General features: G+C 42.4%; 1 protein-coding gene across 1 annotated transcript in view; it reads right to left on the bottom strand.

Moving 5' to 3' along the window:
- Positions 1–12,654, bottom strand: part of LOC126324953 (adenylosuccinate lyase) — a 722,118-nt gene that overhangs the window by 148,986 nt on the left and 560,478 nt on the right. The gene's annotated exons all lie outside the window — the stretch shown is intronic.

Genomic DNA, 12,654 nt, shown 5'->3' with positions numbered 1-12,654 from the left:
AGTCACCAATACTACAGCGACTACCGTAACTCTTTCACTAATATGCGTTAATAAATACACAGCTGAGATAACAACTCTTACCGGATATATGCAACGATTAACATTTTTGTAGCGAGTTAAAACATCGTCTCTGATTGAGACTCAAACCTGCAACCTCTATATTCGCCTAAAACTTTTAATACTGAATTTTTTCCTTCGTTCTCGTAATGGTTTCAATGCGTCCTCGCGGACTCTTACCAGTTATTGCTGTGAGGCCTTGTGTACAGGGCCTTAACAAAACATTCACGTTGGTAGTTACTGACCCCGATGTGGATGCAGTACGAGGTTAGACAGGCACTAAGTTTTACATGCATGAAATGGCCCACTCTTTGTTATCAGTTGTCACGAAGGGGGAGGCCGGGCATTTTGAGGATTATACCGCAGACAGGGTGACGAAACTCAGCGCCAAGATCCGCAGGTTTAGGTTAGCGACAACAGCACTCTATATCTCTAAAACTGATAGAGTCGAACTAGAACCCGAAAGCGCATCAATTCATTTGTTCACCTTTACAAAAAAAAAAAAGTGTGTGTGTGTGTGTGTGTGTGTGAATTCCTACGGGACCAAACTGCTGAGTCATTGGTCCCTAAACTTACACACCACTTAAACTAACAACAACAACACACACACACACACACACACACACACACACACACACACTCGAGGGAGGACTCGAAGTTCCGACGGGAGGGGCCCCCTCAAACCGCGCGGCCACTCCGTGTGGCTTACCTTTACAGATGGCACAGATGTCAGGCGTAGAAAAGAAGTAGTTATGTACAGGGAAGAGAACGAACACCCGAGGAAGTAAGAAAATGTCTAGCACTGACAAAGACATCACCAATATCGATAATACTTTTGTTGTGCAACAACATAAGTCAAGTATTAATCGACGTTCGGAATAAAGTTGGTAATACTGCTTTTCAAGGTAGTCGTTCTGTGTGTGTTCCGTTCAGATGAATAAACTGGACGTCCTAAAACCGCACCACGAAGAAAACGTCTAGAAAGTGCACAATACATTTGTGAAAGATGAGCGCCGCGTTTGTTGAATGACGCCGGCAAGCAAAAATGCTAAAACGAATTTCTCAGCAGTGTCTGTGTCCGGCCCAAACCACTACCGTAGATAATGTGCACTGTTTTGTTTATGTGTAAGCGAATACAGATCCACCACTACATGTCAGATGAAACAATAACCGAGCAATACGAAAAAGCCAATGGCAAAAAGGTAGTCGGCCTGTCTGCCGGAAAGGGTAGAACCAGTATTTTCAAGGATGTAAAAAATTCATTTTACAGATTATCTTGCAAATGCTAACAAAATAACTAGTACTTTCAAAAACATTTTGGGAAAACCAGCAATAGATTCTCAAAACTTCACTTAGAAAAACAGTCTGCAGTTGAGTGCATTCGGAAGTTTCTGCACTGCTTCCTCCGTGGCTCCGTCTTTCCACATCAACTTTGAAATACGGTCTGAATATGGTCTGCCCTTGGGCAGAAACCGGACACCAGCAAATATGATGTTTGCGGTTTACACTGTTTTCCGAAGTACAAAAGTAACTACTGAAAAACAAAAACAAAAAATGAAAAAATACTTGAGAAAAGCCCTGGCTTGCAAAAGGGTGATTCGCACGCACCTACGCTCAACATAATTTGATTCTACAATATCAAAATTACTGTCACTCCCGAAACTCTTTCGTTAAAATGTACATAACTGAGATAAAAAAAATACTGTTAGCAGACAAAGCGTTACGATTAACATTTTTTTTGCCAATGTAAATATATCTTCATATAAAACCCACTGACTATAATTTATCTGAGCTATATGCAGTACGAGTGCTTGGAACCCTGTTCATCAGATTCAGCCCTTCTCACTTCCACTTCCAGCTACGTTTTGCCGTAAATGGGTATTTTGCAGTCACTCTTCAAATTAATCACTGCAAAAATGTTGGAAAGTGCATGCATCTAAATGTGCTGGACTACGTCGAATAGTAAGTTCACTTTCGGCAAAAAAAGGCTTATCATTAATAATACACAGAATCATACATTCAATCTCTTATCTCGTGGAGGTGCATCAAACGAGACTTCAGGAGAGTTGTTTATTAAACCATACGCCATGTTCCGGGTAGGTTCCGCATTTTCTGTCTGGTTTATCAATTGGTAAGCAGTAATTTCGATGTAGGTTGTCCTTCGATAAGTACCTGTCCCATGCCTGCTTCGCGGAGGCCATCAAATATAATTTTACTGTTTTCTAGCGAATCATAAACTTCCAGCTGTGCCCGGCCAAAAACACTACAGTAGATAATGTGCACTGTTTTGTTTATGTGTAGGTTCCGCATCAGGCGCATTTGTTTATTAAACCATACGCCATGTGTAGTGAGAACATGACACTGTAGTGATAGATGGCAGTTTCCCATTTTTATCAGATAGTAAGAATTTTACACTGTGGAAGAACAATTCAGATCGTGTGCAGGGACATTAGTTTGTGTAGAAACATTCCTACTGAGGTTATTTTTGGCTAAGGAGTATAAAGTTTGCAGAGGTAAAATATTCAACGCTCTTCACAAAAGTTTCCAAGCAAATTTCTCGTAAACCACTAGGTAAAGAATGGAATGTGTTGAAGCCAAAGTAAAAATAGTGCCCAATGATAAATCGCCCACTACTGAAACGCAAATAGCTCGCTCATCGGCTGGTAGTAGCACAGTATCAGGAGAAGTATTAGCTATTATGCCAAACCTTTAAAACGATTTGATCGATTCATTTGTGCCGACCTCACGGTGAGGAACTTCTTAGTGCAGAGAGATAATTGGAGTATCAGCCACGCCGTTGATAGAGACGAGTGTCTATTATGGGGTGGTGTGGGATCAGAGAATCCTGCATGGCGTAAAATCAGTGCAAATGCACTTTACAACACAACTGTTATACACACAAATAAGATTATCAAAGTTATCTGGAATGAAAACGGTGCGAGGATACTGCTTTCCCCACAACTGCACATATAATAAAACCTCCACCTTTTTTTTTTTTTTTTTTTTTTTTTTTTGAGAGCTTTGTTGTATTCGATTCAGCACTGATTGAATATACTGTTGACATCTTTAAAGTAAAACAGTTGTTATACAATTATTACTCAGTTACGACCCTGAACGTAACCTCAGTCACAGGTCGTGAAAGCAATATGTCGGGCTCCGAGCGTAAGCCAGGACGGAATATCAGCAACGATAATAACTAGAAATGTATGCAGCACAAGTAAACTGCAGAGCGTACAGTTCTTGGAACGCTAGCAAAAATGAACACGTTGCCAACATTATATGAATGTCCGCAGCAACGCTAGGAGCGGGCAGTTCGTGGAAAATACGCTCGTTCTTTCCGCTTATCGCCATCAGTCGTTAACTGCTGTTGGCCAATTTTTCATATCTTCTAGCAACATACCAATTTCCAGTTACCTGCGTCACGCTAAGACTCAAACGTTATCACATATTTCAATTCAATCGTTCTCTTCGGATTGTTAGACTTCTGAACTTTCACAAATGGACACATAACGACTTTTACCACCAGCAAGGACGAACGACAGTTAAAAACGGCCATTTGTGTTTCGTAAACTATCCACCGCTTATAACAGTTTTCACTTTCACGTCTTATTCTCCTTCTTATTCGTGTCCGACGATCCAGATTTAGGTTTTCAGTGATTTCCTTAAATCGCTCCCGAGAAATGCCGGGATAGTTCCTTTGAAAGGACACGGCCGATTTCCTTCCGTACCCTTGAAATAATTGTAGGTTCTGCTTCGTGTCTAATAACCTCGATGTCGATGGGAATTTAAAGGCTATTCTTCCTTTCTTCTCCTTCTTCTTCTGGCTTCTCCGTGACATATGTCTAGGGTTCAAAAATAAATTAAATTTAGATCTGGAAGATCGGTGAGGATTCTGTGATAACAATAATAATAATGATAATAATAATAATAATAATAATAATAATAATTTCGTTGTGCAAGTCTTTCAATCGGACGCCACGTCAGCGACTTGCATGTACCTACCCTAGCTCAGTAATCCTACTCGGAAAGGGAACCTAGAGTCTAAGGTGGCATCCGAAACATGTGTCGTTTTTGGCGAATCTCCACTTAAATGCTATGTTAAAGAGGGGACTGAAAAATCCGTAGTCCGCCCTGGATACGATCACGTAGTCTTTCCGTTTCCAGAAATCCGCTTTACCGGTAGACTACCAGGCCCGACACGCTGCTCATTAAAGCCAATAAAACGCCTGAAAAAATGTGTAGCTGACGTTTCTATAGAAAGTGTGGCTCATGAACCCGGAAAATAAGTCAATCTGCTGCTAGAAACACCCAAAATGGGCAGATAAACCCAGCTGTTAAGCTGTTCATTTCAAAATGATAGTGTAGCTTAACAATCTCGTAAGAAGAAGGAGCTTATGGGTGCTCAGTGCCGAGGTACGAAGTGCAGCGTCAATACGAAAGAAGTGTAAATCGGCTGTTTTAAGAACGGCGTACAAATTGTCGTACTTGGATTGCTTATTCTTACCCCTTTTTAAAGGCAGCGGCTGGTGTTAGTTAAAGGTGCCCCCTACATCACGTTTATTTCTTCTCATCTTCTTTCCCATCCGCTTACCTGAAAAAAAAAGTAGGCCTGGATGAGTAACTATGTAAAACACTATGAAGCAAGGAAGGAGACACAGTAAGAAAGTGTGCATTTCGCTCCTAAGAGAGAGAATCATCGTCCTCAAGTACACGATGATAATAATTAAACTTTCTGTACATGAGCCAGTGTAGACGGAAAACTATTTAGTGTATGGCTACCCAACTTCATAGGAATGATGTTAAGACTGTGTGCTGCAGGATTTGCGTTGTTAGTAGCGCCAGTGTCAAGACTGGCCGTCAGGCGACGATACTGGTACGGCTACAACGCAGGCTACTTCATTCTGGTCATTGTACTGTGTTGTCTGTGATTCATGCAACGTGCAGCTGTATCGCTACCTCGGCATATATGCTGTGCCCTGTCAGTCAACTATCGTTTATCACTCGCTAACTCTTTCCAAGGTGCTAAAAGGTGTGAGGAAACGATGTGTTTCAAAAAATCCCGTGTATCGCATGAGAGGAGGCTGCCTACCGATGATGTGGCGAGGTTCGATAGTATGACGTCCACTGCTGCGAAGGATTTCATTTGCACACATGGTAGCAAAGCGGGCTGCCAGTGTTGGAGACGTTCGGTCGACTAACCACTCAGAATGACTCTCTTGTGTGCATCTATTTCTAAATCTGATTCCAAGCACTACTTTTGAATCGCCATACCGCAATATTACATACGAAACGCTATCCAATTATGTCACTTGCCCAAAACTGGAACGATAGTTTTAACTGTTCTCCTAAGTAAGAAAGGAGACAAACAATGGATAAAAATCTGTAGACTCATTGGCTTCTTTTCGTTAATGTACAAGACAGTCACTTAAATCGTTAGTAGCCACACAGAACAAAGAATAGATGTAATGAAGTGTAGTAACAAGTTTGCATTAAAAGTGGTACAGCGTACTAGACCACTGTAACTCGTAAATGACATTACAGAACGAATTCATAGATTCACAGACTTCGAGAAAAAAAATTTTGACGCAATTTCGTCAATATCTGCTTTAACAATAATTGAGAAACAAAGGCACTGATTCAGTCAATGTTAGCACACTAAAGAACCTATGCATCAGTTAACAAGAATGTGATACAACCAGCTCATGAATTTTTGTATTTGGACCAATCAAAAACTTCGATAGCATGGAAATAAAAATAGAAGTAGAAGAGCCAAAATGGCCTGGGGGCTTTTGGTAAACTAAACAGAGTTATCAAATCGGTGGCAATGATACGCGGACCTCTGTTAGCTGTTTACTTCATTCGTAGATAATAAACGGGATAACTTCTTACGATATGGAACTTGTCAGTAGGGTTACACATCAAACACTGTTCTCAGTGACACTATGACTACATACTGCCCGTTTTTACATAAGTGAATTTGTAATTTAATTTTACTCTACAAAGAAGTGTAATTATTTTGTCCCAGTCACACACAGATATTATCTATTTAGAAAGTAATCTTTAGAGCAAAATAAGTTAGTAAGCAGAAATAATTTCAATTTGTTTTTAAAACTTTTTATTGTTCGCCAGTACCTCTAATATACAAAGAAGGTGGTTAAATTTGGGATTTGTACCGCTACAATCTTTCTTTCTCCAAATGTCATGATCTTAGTAAATCGTAGTGATCAAACGTTAAGGTCATATTCATTAATCTTACGGCAACTGCACTGTGACACGCGCAGAACATGAAAATACGATGAAACCTTTTTGGTTTGACACTGAAAGACTCTTCTCTATGTCAAAACTTTACCTCTTTTTATTGAATCGCGATTAGGAGAACATACACATTTACATCTATACTCAGCAAACTAGCGTGAGGTGCGTGGCAGAGGGTACGTCCCATTGAACCAGTTATTAAGGTTTCTTCTCGTTCCACTCACGTATGAAGCGCGGAAAGAATGATTGTTTGAATGCCTCTGTGCATGTAGTAATCATTATTATCCTCACGATCATGTGTGTCAGCGATATCCCTACAAAGTTTTACACCAGGTATTTGTACACGCTGGCCGAATCCAGCAGTGACTCATTGATATTATAGTCATAGGACATTACATTTCTTCGTTTTGTGAAGTGCAAAATTTTACATGTATGTAGATTTAAAGCAAGTTACCAATATTTGCACCACTTTGAAATATTATCATGATATGACTGAATATTTATGCAGCTTCTTTCAGATAGTACTTCATTACAGACAACTACATCATCTGCAAAAAGCCTGCTGTGCTAGTAATATTGTCTTCAAGATCATTAATATACAAGATGAACAGCAAGGGTCCCAAAACACACACACACACACACACACACACACACACACACACACACACACACACAGAATGATACAGGGCGACTTTTCGATGTGTACAGAAACTGAAACGACGTTCAGATAATGGTAAAAGTAAACGAAAAGTTTTTTCCGATATTTCACGCAAACCAATATTTAGAGAGGTATGGCTCCTTTCCCATACTTTCAACGCGACAAGTCAGAACAACATAAAACTAATTCATTTATAAAATTTTCAGCGCTATTCAACTATATGAATGTAGGAAATTCCCAAAACTACTCTAAAAATTGAACAGAATGGAACCAAGACGGTTCTTGCCACTTCAATCTGCCACACATCCTTGCAGCCATTGCAACTGGGTTGCACAATTCGTAACTGTATGACAGGATACCCCACTGTGTTCCACTCCAAAGAATTCGAGAAGATACCTACTTCTGAAGCAGACTATTTCTGCGACACTAAAATTTATGAATTTTCTAGAGCAGAAAATATTTATTTTTTCTTTCTAACTATTACATTTGAGTCCACACAGATGAGCCCAACTACAGTACAAAAGAGCAGTGTTTACAAAAATTTCTCTGTCATGCAAAACTGGATACAGTCCCATCTAGACATCACAGTTACTTGACCATTTTTTTCCTCGCACATGTGAAACGGGAATTACTAATTTGGTTACGCTGTGCAGTAACGATGGGACGGGGGCACGGTGAGGTGGAGGTGGTGGATGGGGAGTTCTTATGGCAACTGGGGACAAATGTGCGACCAGGAACTCAACAGCCACGTTTATGTTCGTTTTATTGATTTCAACGTGTTTCTACATCTACATGACTACTCTGCAATTCACATTTAAGTGCTTGGCAGAGGGTTCATCGAACCACAATCATACTATCTCTCTACTATTCCACTCCCGAACAGCGAGCGGGAAAAACGAACACCTAAACCTTTCTGTTCGAGCTCTGATTTCTCTTATTTTATTTTGATGATCATTCCTACCTATGTAGGTTGGGCTCAACAAAATATTTTCGCATTCGGAAGAGAAAGTTGGTGACTGAAATTTCGTAAAAAGCTCTCGCCGCGACGAAAAACGTCTATGCTGTAATGACTTCCATCCGAACTCGTGTATCATATCTGCCACACTCTCTCCTCTATAACGCGATAATACAAAACGAGCTGCCCTTCTTTGCACCCTCTCGATGTCCTCCGTCAATCCCATCTGGTAAGGATCCCACACCGCGCAGCAATATTCTAACAGAGGACGAACGAGTGTAGTGTAAGCTGTCTCTTTAGTGGACTTGTTGCATCTTCTAAGTGTCCTGCCAATGAAACGCAACCTTTGGCTCGCCTTCCCGACAATATTATCTATGTGGTCCTTCCAACTGAAGTTGTTCGTAATTTTAACACCCAGGTACTTAGTTGAATTGACAGCCTTGAGAATTGTACTATTTATCGAGTAATCGAATTCCAACGGAGTTCTTTTGGAACTCATGTGGATCATCTCACACTTTTCGTTATTTAGCGTCAACTGCCACCTGACACACCATACAGCAATCTTTTCTAAATCGCTTTGCAGCTGATACTGGTCTTCGGATGACCTTACTAGACGGTAAATTACAGCATCATCTGCGAACAGTCTAAGAGAACTGCTCAGATTGTCACCCAGGTCATTTATATAGATCAGGAACAGTAGAGGTCCCAGGACGCTTCCCTGGGGAACACCTGATATCACTTCAGTTTTACTCGATGATTTGCCGTCTATTACTACGAACTGCGACCTTCCTGACAGGAAATCACGAATCCAGTCGCACAACTGAGACGATACCCCATAGCTCCGCAGCTTGATTAGAAGTCGCTTGTGAGGAACGGTGTCAAAAGCTTTCCGGAAATCTAGAAATACGGAATCAACTTGAGATCCCCTGTCGATAGCGGCCATTACTTCGTGCGAATAAAGAGCTAGCTGCGTTGCACAAGAGCGATGTTTTCTGAAGCCATGCTGATTACGTGTCAATAGATCGTTCTCATCGAGGTGATTCATAATGTTTGAATACAGTATATGCTCCAAAACCCTACTGCAAACCGACGTCAATGATATAGGTCTGTAGTTAAATGGATTACTCCTACTACCCTTCTTGAACACTGGTGCGACCTGCGCAATTTTCCAATCTGTAGGTACAGATCTATCGGTGAGCGAGCGGTTGTATATGAGTGCTAAGTAGGGAGCTATAGTATCAGCGTAATCTGAAAGGAACCTAATCGGTATACAATCTGGACCTGAAGACTTGCCCGTATCAAGCGATTTGAGTTGCTTCGCAACCCCTAAGGTATCTACTTCTAAGAAACTCATGCTAGCAGATGTTCGTGTTTCAAATTCTGGAATATTCCCTTCGTCTTCCATGGTGAAGGAATTCCGGAAAACTGCGTTCAATAACGCCGCTTTAGCGGCGCAGTCGTCGATAACAGTACCATCGGCACTGCGCAGCGAAGGTATTGACTGCGTCTTGCCGCTTGTGTACTTTACATACGACCAGAATTTCTTCGGATTTTCTACCAAATTTCGAGACAATGTTTCGTTGTGGAACCTATTAAAGGCATCTCGCATCGAAGTACGTGAGAAATTTCGCGCGTCTGTAAATTTTAGCCCATCTTCAGGATTTCGCGTTCTTCTGAATTTCGCATGCTTTTTCCGTTGCCTCTGCAACAGCGTTCGGACCTTTTTTGTGTACCACGGGGGATCCGTTCCATCTCTAACCAATTTATGAGGTATGAATATCTCAATTGCTGTTGCTACTATATCTTTGAATTTGAGCCACATCTCGTCTACATTCGCATAGTCAGTTCGGAAGGAATGGAAATTGTCTTTTAGGAAGGCTTCTAGTGGCACTTTATCCGCTTTTTTAAATAAAAATATTTTGCGTTTGTTTCTGATGGATTTGGAAGAAATGGTATTGAGCCTAGCTACAATGACCTTGTGATCACTAATCCCTGTATCAGTCATGATGCTCTCTATCAGCTCTGGATTGTTTGTGGCTAAGAGGTCAAGTGTGTTTCCGCAACCATTTACAATTCGCGTGGGTTCGTGGACTAACTGCTCTAAATAATTTTCGGAGAATGCATTTAGGACAATCTCGGAAGACGTTTTCTGCCTACCACCGGTTTTGAACAAGTATTTTTGCCAACATACCGAGGGTAGGTTGAAGTCCCCATCAACTATAACCGTATGAGTGGGGTATTTATTTGTTACGAGACTCAAACTTTCTCTGAACTGTTCCGCATCTGTATCATCGGAGTCTGGGGGTCGGTAGAAGGAGCCAATTATTAACTTAATTCGGCTGTTAAGTATAACCTCCACCCACACCAATTCGCACGGAGTATCTACTTCGACTTCACTACAAGATAAACCACTACTGACAGACACCAACACTCCACCACCAATTCTGCCTAATCTATCTTTCCTGAACACCGTCTGAGACTTCGTAAAAATTTCTGCAGAACTTATTTCAGGCTTTAGCCAGCTTTCTGTACCTATAACGATATCAGCTTCTGTGCTTTCTATTAGCGCTTGAAGCTCAGGGACTTTTCCAGCGCAACTACAACAGTTTACAACTATAATTCCGACTGTTCCTTGATCCAAGCACGTCCTGTAATTGCCAAGCACCCTTTGACATTGCAGCCCATCCCGCACTTTCCCGAGGCCTTCTAACCTAAAAAACCGCGCAGTCCATGCCACACAGCCTCCGCTACCCGTGTAGCAGCCAGCTGAGTGTAGTGAACTCCTGACCTATTCAGCGGAACCCGAAACCCCACCACCCTATGGCGCAAGTCAAGGAATCTGCAGCCAATACGGTCGCAAAACCGTCTGAGCCTCTGATTCAGACCCTCCACCCGGCTCTGCACCAAAGGTCCGTAGTCGGTTCTGTCAACGATGCTGCAGATGGTGAGCTCTGCCTTCATCTCGTAAGCAAGACCGGCAGCCTTCACCAAATCAGATAGCCGCTGGAATCCAGAGAGAATTTCCTCAGATCCAAAGCGACACACGTCATTAGTGCCGACATGTGCCACCACCTGCAGCTGGCTGCACCCTGTGCTCTTCATGGCATCCGGAAGGACCCTTTCCACATCAGGAATGACTCCTCCAGGAATGCACACGGAGTGCACACTGGATTTCTTCCCCTCCTTAGCTGCCATATCCCTAAGGGGCCCCATTACGCGCCTAACATTGGAGCTCCCAACTACCAGTAAGCCCACCCTCTGCGATTGCCCGGACCTTGAAGGCTGAGAATGATCCTCTGAAACAGGGCAGGCGGCTGCATCTGGCTCAGCCAGAGACAGTGCCTGAAACCGGTTTGTCAGACGCACTGGGGAGGCTTTCTGATCAGCCTCCGGGGACGCCTTTCGCTGCCTGCCACGCCTTGGAACGACCTCCCAATCAACCACAGGCGAGGGCTCAGCCCCACTGCGGGCAGCAACCGGGGCAACCACAGCGGCAGACCGATCTGGGGACAGACGGGATGAGGTTGACATCCCCGTGATACCCGAGTCCGGCTCCCCACAGTGGTGCCCATTGGCAACAGCCTCAAGCTGCGCGACCGAAGTCAGCGCCGATTGCAGCTGTGAGCGAAGGGATGCCAAGTCAGCCCTCATCCGAACACAGCAATCGCAGTCCCTGTCCATTCTAATTGATGTTTAACAACAGTTACTGAAACACGAGTCCGTGCCTAGATAACGCAAGCGGAACACACCAAGAATGTATCAACTAACCTGTACAAATGCCTAACGACTGCGCTACAATCTGCTGAATTTACGATTACAGTAAATAAAACTCGAAATTGCACCTCCTATACGAAACTCACACGCAATTTAAATAAGAATCTACGAAGTAAACACTAAAGCGCGATGCTACAACTGTCAAATACTATAATACGCCCGAAATATACGAATTAAACAATGCAAGTACCCAAAAACACGCAAAGAAATTAATTAAACTATCTAACAAATAAGTAAGCTAGGGTTATACGACTTGCTGCAGCGGCTGCTTATCCAACGGCGGCAGGGAGCACACTGATGGCCAACCGACACTGGCCGTTCACAACAAAAACAGAAGACAGACGACTACGCGAATTTGCACTATTCAGGTACTAAGGCGCGATGCTACAACCCTCAAATACTATAATACGCCAGAAATATATGAATTAAACAATGCAAGTACCCAAAAACACGCAAAGAAATTAATTAAACTATCTAACAAATAAGTAAGCTAGGGTTATACGACTTGCTGCAGCGGCTGCTTATCCAACGGCGGCAGGGAGCACACTGACTGGCCAACCGACACTGGCCGTTCACAACAAAAACAGAAGACAGACGACTACGCGAATTTGCACTATTCAGGTACTAAGGCGCGATGCTACAACCCTCAAATACTATAATACGCCCGAAATATATGAATTAAACAATGCAAGTACCCAAAAACACGCAAAGAAATTAATTAAACTATCTAACAAATAAGTAAGCTAGGGTTATACGACTTGCTGCAGCGGCTGCTTATCCAACGGCGGCAGGGTTTCCTTGCTGCAAAGTCGTTTATTTGCTTTTCCTTTTACATAAAGGCATCTTCAGTATATTTAATTCGGATATTATCCGTAGTTCTAGAAAACTCACCCCTGCTTACTGTATCTCGTCCAGTAACACTGCAGGGGATTTAAAGTCACTAATAAACATTGCA

The sequence above is a fragment of the Schistocerca gregaria genome, chromosome 2 (assembly GCF_023897955.1).
Source record: "Schistocerca gregaria isolate iqSchGreg1 chromosome 2, iqSchGreg1.2, whole genome shotgun sequence".
NCBI classification, from domain to species: Eukaryota; Metazoa; Arthropoda; class Insecta; order Orthoptera; family Acrididae; genus Schistocerca; species Schistocerca gregaria.
Note: the sequence above shows the minus strand (reverse complement) of the source record. Positions and strands in the feature narration are given on the sequence as shown.